At 36.5% G+C, this 9,118-nt stretch overlaps 1 pseudogene; it reads right to left on the minus strand.

The window, feature by feature from the left end:
• Window positions 1-226: 226 nt before the first annotated feature.
• Window positions 227-1,329, minus strand: LOC128776970 (heterogeneous nuclear ribonucleoprotein A1-like; annotated as a pseudogene).
• Window positions 1,330-9,118: the final 7,789 nt, after the last annotated feature.

A 9,118-nucleotide genomic window follows, 5' to 3' on the forward strand; every position in this document is an offset into this window, starting at 1 on the left:
TTAATTGTTCTTCATATGAATTCTTAGCTCATTGACTTTTATTTATTCTTTTTTTTTTGAAGACACATTTATTCAGCATCATGATCAGACTATTACATTTAGCAATCAACAGCATGGGTGCAAAAATCATCTACATTAAAACCCTTTGTGGAATGCTTTACAATTTCCACAGAACAGAAACTAACCTGTTATACAATTAATCACAAATACAGTCCTCAAGTTTTTGCCCATACACATGAGTATTGTTTAAAACATGTCTTCTTTGTAGCATCTAGGCTCTGCCACCACTGTGCTTGGCTGAGTTCACAAATCCGTTGTAACCTGTAGCTTCCCTGTCACTTCTCTGGCTCTCCTCTCCTGCTAAGCTTTGTTTCCTGGCAGTAATCAAAACCTTCTACCACTGCCACAGCTACTGCTGCTGCTGCTGGAACCACCATAGCCACCTTGGTTTTGTGGTTTGTCAAAGTACTGGTCTCCACCACCACAGGGGCCACAGTTTCTGTCTCCAAAATTTCCTCGTTTCACGGGTCCAAAATTCGAAGACTCATTGTTGTAATTGCTGAAATCATTATAGCTTTCCACCTCCAAAGTTGCTTCCATCATTACCAAATCCGTTATAGCCGTCCCCACTGTCACCATATCCACCACCATCTTGACTGCCACCAAAGCCACCTCACCCACTGAAGTTTCCTCCAGAACCAAAGCTGTCATTCCTACCAAAACCACTTCCACAACCACCATCAAAGTTTTCAGAACCACTTCAACTTCTTTTGCTGGATGAAGCACTAGCCATCTCCTGCTTAAATAGAGCTTTCCTTACTTCACAGTTGTGGCCATTCACAGTATGGTATTTTTGAACAACAATCTTGTCTACAAAGTCATGGTCATCAAATGTTACAAAAGCAAAGCCTCTCTTTTTGCCACTGCTTCAGTCAGTCATGATTTCAATCAGTTCAATTTTCATATACTGTTCAAAACAATCTCTTAGATGTTCTTCATGTATCTTCTTTAATGCCACCAACAAAAATCTTTTTCACAGTTAAGTAGGCACCAAGTCTTTGAGAATCTTCTCTTGAGACAGCCCTCTTTGGTCCTACAACTCTTAATCCACCTTGTGTGGCCTTGCATTCATGGCTGCATCCACCTCTTCCACACTGGCATACATGACAAACCCAAAGCCTCTGGATTGCTTGGTGTTTGGATCTCTCATTACCACATAGTCTGTAAGCATTCCCCAATGTTCAAAATGGCTCCTCAGACTCTCATCAAACCACTGATGAAAACCTCTTGCAGCTGTTCAGGCTCTTTGGAAGACTCAGACTTAGACATGATGGCAGTGGGAGGGGAGATATTTGCAATGCTTACTCGGCAGGGTCCACAGGCAGAAAGCTTTTTTTTCTTAACAAATACATGTAAGGCTATGAATTTTCCTCCAGTCACAGCATTAGTGATAACCCATAGGATCATGTAGGTCATATTTAAAAGTATTTTCTACTTTCAAACATGATTTATTAATCGTATTGTTATTTATAAGTGTAGGTTATTTATAAGTGTGTTGCTTGGAATAGAAGCTGTTGAGAATTTTATAAAGTGTTTTTTCCCCTGTAGCTTAAATCCACTGTCATCAAATAACATATTCTTTGTGATTTTAACCCATTATCTTTTGTTGAGATTTGCTTTGTGGACTATTTATATTGTCATGTTTTCAATTAAAATAATTGACATGTATTCTCAATTATTAAGTACAGCATTCTGTATATTTCAAACAGATCAGAGAGTGATTTACTGGGCTCAGCAAATTGAAGCCAGAATTTTCAGGAGTTTTATTAAACGATGTAAAACCAGGAGTAAGAGAAAAAGCCTGCAGCTCAGGGGAATTTGAATCATAAATCTCTGAATAAAGCTAGGACACCTGAAGAGTGATACATTCACTGGTGAGTTAGGAAAACAAAATGCTTCCCCCCCCCCAAAAAAAAAACACAAAAAACAAAAAAGAAAAAAACAAAAAACTGCCTCTTTTGCTTTAGTAAGGAGCAGGAAAAAAAATAAAGGGAGGAAAATGTTCCTTTCACATGAGTTTAGGAATGAACATCACAATCATAATTCATTAAGTACATGGAAAATCATTCCACTATGCTTAAGGGTCAGAAGTAACAAGAGCATTTTACCAAGATTTGCAAACATTGAAAATACCTAAACTATAATATTAATAATATAAATATGTTTAAAAATTAAATAGAGGGAACTTCATAAAAAAATAAAAAAGAGAGTGTAAAATTAACAAGCCATATTGGTAAAGAATCAAATGAATTTTGTAGAAATTTAAAACATGATAATTGAAATCCAAAATTCAGTGGAAGGTTAATATAGCAGTTTACAGATAGATGAAGAGAGAATTGATAAATTGAAAGAGGTCTGAAGAAATCACCCAACTAGAGAAAAGAAAAACATAAAACAGACATTAAGAGAGGATGAATGAAATTATGGGGTCCAACATGCATCTTACTGGATTTCCAGATAAGGACAGAAATGAAGAAGTAATGATTATAGAATACTAGCTGAGAACTTTTCATAACTATTGAAAAGCACTTAATATTTAGAAGACTCAGTGAATATCTGGCAAGAAAAATGGAAATATATTTATGTCACAGGAAAACTACAGAACGTCAAATTTATCATAATTTTATAATTATGATATTGTGGTATTGTCACAAGGATAAACATAAAAAGAATAAATATTTCAGAAATATAGCCACACATATAGGAAAATTTTATGATTAATGGGACTCCTATAAAATAAGAAAAAGGCAAACTTTCTAATAGAAAAGTGGGGAAAAAATATAAATAACTATTATATAAATATTTAGGAGGAAAAATAAGTGACTAGTGCATGTAAAAACAAAAACAAAAATTCAATCTTAATAAATAGCAGAGAAATAGCCTGTTTAACGTCCTTGATAAAAGTGGAGAGCAAAAAAACTCTTAGACATGACTGATGGGAGTTTAAATTGGTAAAAATTAGGAAAACCATTTGAAATTAGCCACCAAATTGAACCTACTATAACATGGGAAGCCATACATATGGGAGTATCCAGTTTACCCTTATTCTCTTAGAGTAATCTTTAATACTACTCCCTTTAATTTTTCAAAATGTTTCAGGTTGAACAATACACTAACTTATCATCCTACTTATGACCCAATAAATCTACTTCTAGATATATTTAACTAAGAAAAATTCTTCTTCACATGTGCCAGGATAATTCTATGAGGATGCTTCTAGGAGCATTATTTGTAATAGCAAAACTTGATATCAAACTAAATGTCTACCAACAGCAGAATGAATAGATAAAGTTAGATAGGTTTTTAATGCTGGAGTACTATGTAGAAATAGAAATAAATAGATCTTTACATACAATATGGAATAAAAACATTGTTTGGGTGAAAGAAGGAAGTGACTAAAGAATACATGTTTCTATTACCATGACATTTAAACATAGGCAACCTATATAGTAAGTCATATACACACATGTAGCAAAATAATTAGCAATTCAAGAAAATAATTCATATAAAATTGAAAATAGTAGTTATTTCTCACAAGAAATAGGAGATTTAAGGGAAAGTATATGCTGAGGATTTCAAATACACTGGTTTCTTCTTTAAGCTGGGGTGGGACTACTGAATAATAATAATAATAATAATAATAATAATAATAATAATAAGATATACCCTTTAAAAAGTATGATGTATTTCACATTTAAAATCATTATTAAACTGAAAATTTGATAAGATATTATTGATTTTTATCTTTTTCACCCAATACCTATACTTACATTTCTTTCTCAGTTGAGTGGGTAATGTTCATATTGATTTTAATGGCTCTTTTGTGTATCTTGGATAATAACTTTTAACCCATAAATGTGTAGGAAATAACTTCCTCCTGCTTGCTGTTAGCAAAAAGTAAGTTCATAAATATGATTTTGTTTCCTTTAAAACAATACAATACCCCCCCATTATTGTGTCCAATTTAGAAGTTTGAATTTTTGGTTGTTTCATCATTTTGAAAAGTGCCAGTTTTGCTTCTATACTAATGATATTACCTGAAACTAAATGGCATTCTTTCATTATATCTTCACATATTGGACTCAAGAATCATCAGTTTCTCATTTAGAAAAGCCTTTTGGGATTAGTCAGAGAAATATCTCTTCTTAGAAACAGCAAACTCAGTCCTGGGTGGGAGTTAATGTGACTGCTTCCACATGCCAAGCCAATGGACCATACAGCTGAAAATAGATGCAAGACTCCTTGACTCCAAGTCAAGGCAGAGAACCATTCACATGAAGAGCTTTCAATAGGCATGCTCATGTGCTTGTTCAGGATAAAAATAAATACATATGTAGCTTTAAACTGCCAAATAAAATAACCCTATGCACTATGCTCTTGAGATGTGAATGACTGGATGGCATATCAACGTTAGGAAATAGGGGAGCCAGGCATAACTTCTAGTTACGCATCAGTGATAAACAAAGTTGGATAAATGTATTAGGACTCAGATTACAGCTCAAAGTTAAGAATGGCCACCAAGGAGAGGAAAATAGCAGGGACTAATATGTTGTAATGAAACAAACCACATGGCCCCACCACACACATGCCACCCTGTGCTGCATTAATTGTTCCTGTAGCTTTCATTTTGAGTGGCTACCTTGGCCATCAGTGTAATGGGTAGTGGAAGAAATTACATATTACATTTAATTGTCACATTGAGCAGCACAGTGATGCAGGCTTTCTTGGAATTTTAATAGAGTGACCTGGCTGGCTTGCCAGCTAATATAAAATCAGCCTCCTAACTACTTTCTTTACTGCTGTCTTGATGACTTCAACTGATAAACTCTTATGACCTTTCTCAATTTAATTCAATTTGTTAGGCATTTCAAATGGAATTTTTCTACACAAATTAATGGTAAATGAGGGATCCCCCCCTCACCAACTACCCCTCCCTCTTTCCTCCAGGAAAGATTACAGTAGATGAATTGGAATATAACTGGCTAAAATTGCATAAATGTTCAGCATTAACTCATGCAAGGCAGCTTGCAATTTTATAGTGCAAAATACTTCCCAAAGTGTTGGTCTGGGGTGAATAACTAAAACAAAATTTGAGGTTACTCTTGTGTTTGATGGAAAATTAAATTCTGTTGTTAATAATATGGCATTTCAGTTCCGACAGACATAGGTTTGAGTCCTGGTATGACTATTTAGCAACTGTGTTCTAAGTAGACAAGTTGTTCAGCGTCTCTGAATGCCAGTTTACTTAACATGAAAATGGGAGCCATAATGCCTATATCATATAATGATTATAAGAATGTAATGAGAAAATGTACATAAAGCACCTAGCATGGTGTCTGGCACATAAAAGTGCTCAATAACTGGCTCATATTTCTGCTTTCCACTGTTACGCCCCATCAAAATCTATCTCCCATAATCTGCATCTCCTGCTGTCCCTTGGTTCTTCATTTCAGCCAGATGTTCTTAGGTAATACTACGTTTAATTAGTCAGGCTGGGATATGTTCCTGTGCAAATAAATCCTATAGCAGCCCCGAGTCTCATAGACATAAGGATTAGTATAGTTTTGTAGGTCTCTAACTCTGGATCCTGTGGACCCCTGGAAGCGGCATTAAGGCAAAGCCACCCAGTTCCAGAGCCTTCAAATGTCTTTTCTTTCTCCAGAGTTAAACTGGTGGATCAGATCTATTTTTAGCTGAGGATACCAGGGTGAACATGGACTTGTCTTACAACAACTCTAAATACTGAAGGGATGCTTCCTAATTGTCCTAAGCCTGGAGAACATGGCTGATCTCACCCAATTCCAGATTTTGAACAATCCTAAATATGAAAAAGACTACCTAGTACAGTTAGACAAGCTATTACCCATCCCATGCCAGGTGAAAGAAAGCTGGTCATGCTCAACAGTTGAAAAGGAACAATTAGCACAGTAACCATGTTTGTATACTGCCTCCTCTTGCTAGCCTTACTCTACCCTGGTCAAAAATTTGAATTATGGACTTTCCTCCTTGATATGAAATATGACTCAAAAAATCACAAAACTGTTTTTATCCATGATCATGAAAACAAAATTTTGAAGGAGGAGACTGGATAGAATTGTGAGTCTTAGTTTAATTAAGGACACTTTCATTCTTCATATCTGCCTGTTTGTCTTTAACCACAGTCCAGTGGGGAAATGGCTACGAGGTGAGATGTTCCCACATTCTTCCTAAGTATTCTCATCATCACTTTCCTCCACTGATCTCAACTACCCCCACAATGCATATCACACATTTTGCCCTCCTTTTCCAATTCCATTCTTCACTTAAACACTTCTTTCTACTAAGCCCAATGAATGCCTCAAACATGTAGTAAGCCAGTGCTATTACAATCCCTTAGTTTTCTTCACTAAAAATAGCAGACACATAAACTCCCTAATATCCCCATCGCCACTAATGGAATTCCAGCCTCAAAGATTTTAACAGTTATCTCCTTTGCAGTCCATGCTACTGAAACGCCTCCTGCTCTGCCAGCTCAGGTGTCATTATTTGGGAAATATTACTTCTCAACAATTTCGTTTTCTAGTTATTTGCTTTTTTCATTATTTGCAGTTCAGCAGCTATTAAGATCCAGTGCTGTGGAAAACAACAATAACAACAAAAGAGCAGCTTAATAACTAAACTTAAAAACCAAACTAGTCAGCAGCGAACAATGCCTTGTCAACATTTCTAAATGGAGCAGAAAGAAGGCGAGCCAAAAGGACAGAGAGAGGGCAAAAGAGAGAAAGGGACGCTTCCTGATGGATGAGTATGCATAAGTGCTTCAGATAATGGCTAAGAGGTACAGTCTGTAGCACATTAAAGAGGAGGAGGAGACAAAGTGAACAATGGCCTTGGAAGGGGACCCCAGCAGTGTGATATGGACAGATGCAAAACTTGGTGAATTGCTGAAGTCAATACAGGTTTCCCCTACTATCCGAAAGTAGAGCGTTCTTATGAAAACTTTCATAGGCTGAAATGGTGTAAAGTGAAAAGGCAATTGCCATCAATTTATATGGAAAAAATTCTGAGCATTCTCAGGACCAAAAATACCCTCTCTTAGACTTCTCTAATATGTTAGGACACATCTTGCTAATGGATACACAAAATAAATTGAGATAAAGCACAGATACTCACACAGTTCAAAGCTTTGGCAGTTGATGCTGAGATGCTGAATATACTTACCATGGAAGAAATTTGACAGGCCACCTTTGCTGCCCAGGGTGTGCGCTGTCTCTATATACTGGCTTGCTGTAATACAAATGCTCAACACTATTTTTCTCTTCCTCTTTTTCATAAAAGCAAAAATTTTCTTCCAATTAGCAAAAACAGGCACTAATGGAGGTCTTTCACAAAAATGGAGTGGCATAATACAAACTTTTAAAAAGTGGGGGTATCTGTAGTATCTCTCTGGGGATTCCCTATGCAAACAACCTTCATTTTAGGACTCTTTCCCCCTCTGAGCATCCCACCTCCCTTCTGTGTCCTGTTCCCACAGGACTTTGCCCTCAGATAGATAAAATAGATCTCCCAGCTGATGAGAACTTAATACCTTCTCCTTCCCAAGGGTACTTACTGGGGCAGCAGATAGTCTGGGAAACCCAAAACCTTCATGTTCCAAAGTAAAACACAACAGATTTCAAGGAGGAGGAGATATTTTGGGCCTGTAGAGTTTTTAAGTCCCTATCAAACCACTCCCCAAAGGCATCTGTCTAATAAGTAATACATTTATTCTTAAATAGACTTCTTTCGTGTTTTATATTTTAAGAGTAAAGGACACAGTAGTGACTCAGTGTGGTGTCAGGTTCAGGATTAGCACCCACCTTCCAATTTCCTCTGAATGGCAGGGTGGGAGGAATCCTTCTTCTGGCTTACTGTTAGAGTTGAGGTCAGTTTGAGTGGGCCAAATAGACCACCCACAAACTGCAACAAATAACAATCATCTATTCTTCTTAGGCCGTTATTCACTGTCTCACCCAAAGTAAGTGATTAAAAATTGTGATTTCTTTCACATTACAAGGAAGCTGTCAAACTTCAGCCTCTCATCATGGTTTTACAAGGTTGTGTTGAAAGGACAAAATCCCACATATTGAATTTGGCTCTCCACCATTAGCCTGAAATCATCAAATCAATGCTGGAGTCAAAACCTGCAAGAACACGTTCCCTAAACGGCATTTTGTGTTTCTACTGACATTGTCTAATAGCCTTAATTCAGTCTCCTCAGCCCTTTTTTTCAGTACCCACCACCATGACTTACCCAACATTTTGCTCCCCCCAAAATTAAACTGTCTTGCCACCCTAGTGTCATTTCCCAAAAATCTAATTGAAAAGCACCACCTTTCTGAAAACTATGCTCAAAACTCACCTCCAGTTAGACTCCTCCTCTGCATTTCCCCCATATGCTTTATCTGCCACCTTTGTCAACAGAGTAACTTATTGGCCATCTTTAGTTGATCCTGACTATGTGGCATCTGCACATGGATATTTAATAAAGATAATAAACATGTCATTTCAAAACCAACTCACTTTCTCCTAAGTCAATGGAATCATATGAGTCCAGTAATACGAAGTTCTGAAACAGGTAAAAAGAGCTTAGAGTAGGGAAAAAAATTATAAGATTGGTTGTTTCTGGAGACGGGCTGGGCTGGGCTGGGAGGAAGTATAAAGAAATTTTCTAGGGCAATGGTCATGGTCAATGTTTTGATAGGAATTTGGATTACACAGATGTATACAATTATCAGTTCTAATAAATGTACACTTAAGATTGCTGCATTTCACTGTAGGTAAACAAAGAAAAAAATCAACTGATTTCCAATCCTTCAGACCAGTTTTTACTTTAGTAATTCTCAGTCTTGTAAAAGTTTATCATTAATTCTTTCACTCAGAGTGAAACATTGGAGTCAACTGTGGTTTATGTTCTATCAACAATCCTGTTGGCTCAAACTTCAAAATGTTATTGAATAATATTTTAAGTTTTGTATTACTGGGATCCTTGTACAAAGCACCATCAACTCTTCCATGGACCACTATAGACCCTCTAACT

Source organism: Panthera pardus, unplaced genomic scaffold (assembly GCF_024362965.1).
Source record: "Panthera pardus isolate Hobbes unplaced genomic scaffold, ASM2436296v1 HiC_scaffold_15, whole genome shotgun sequence".
NCBI lineage: Eukaryota > Metazoa > Chordata > Mammalia > Carnivora > Felidae > Panthera > Panthera pardus.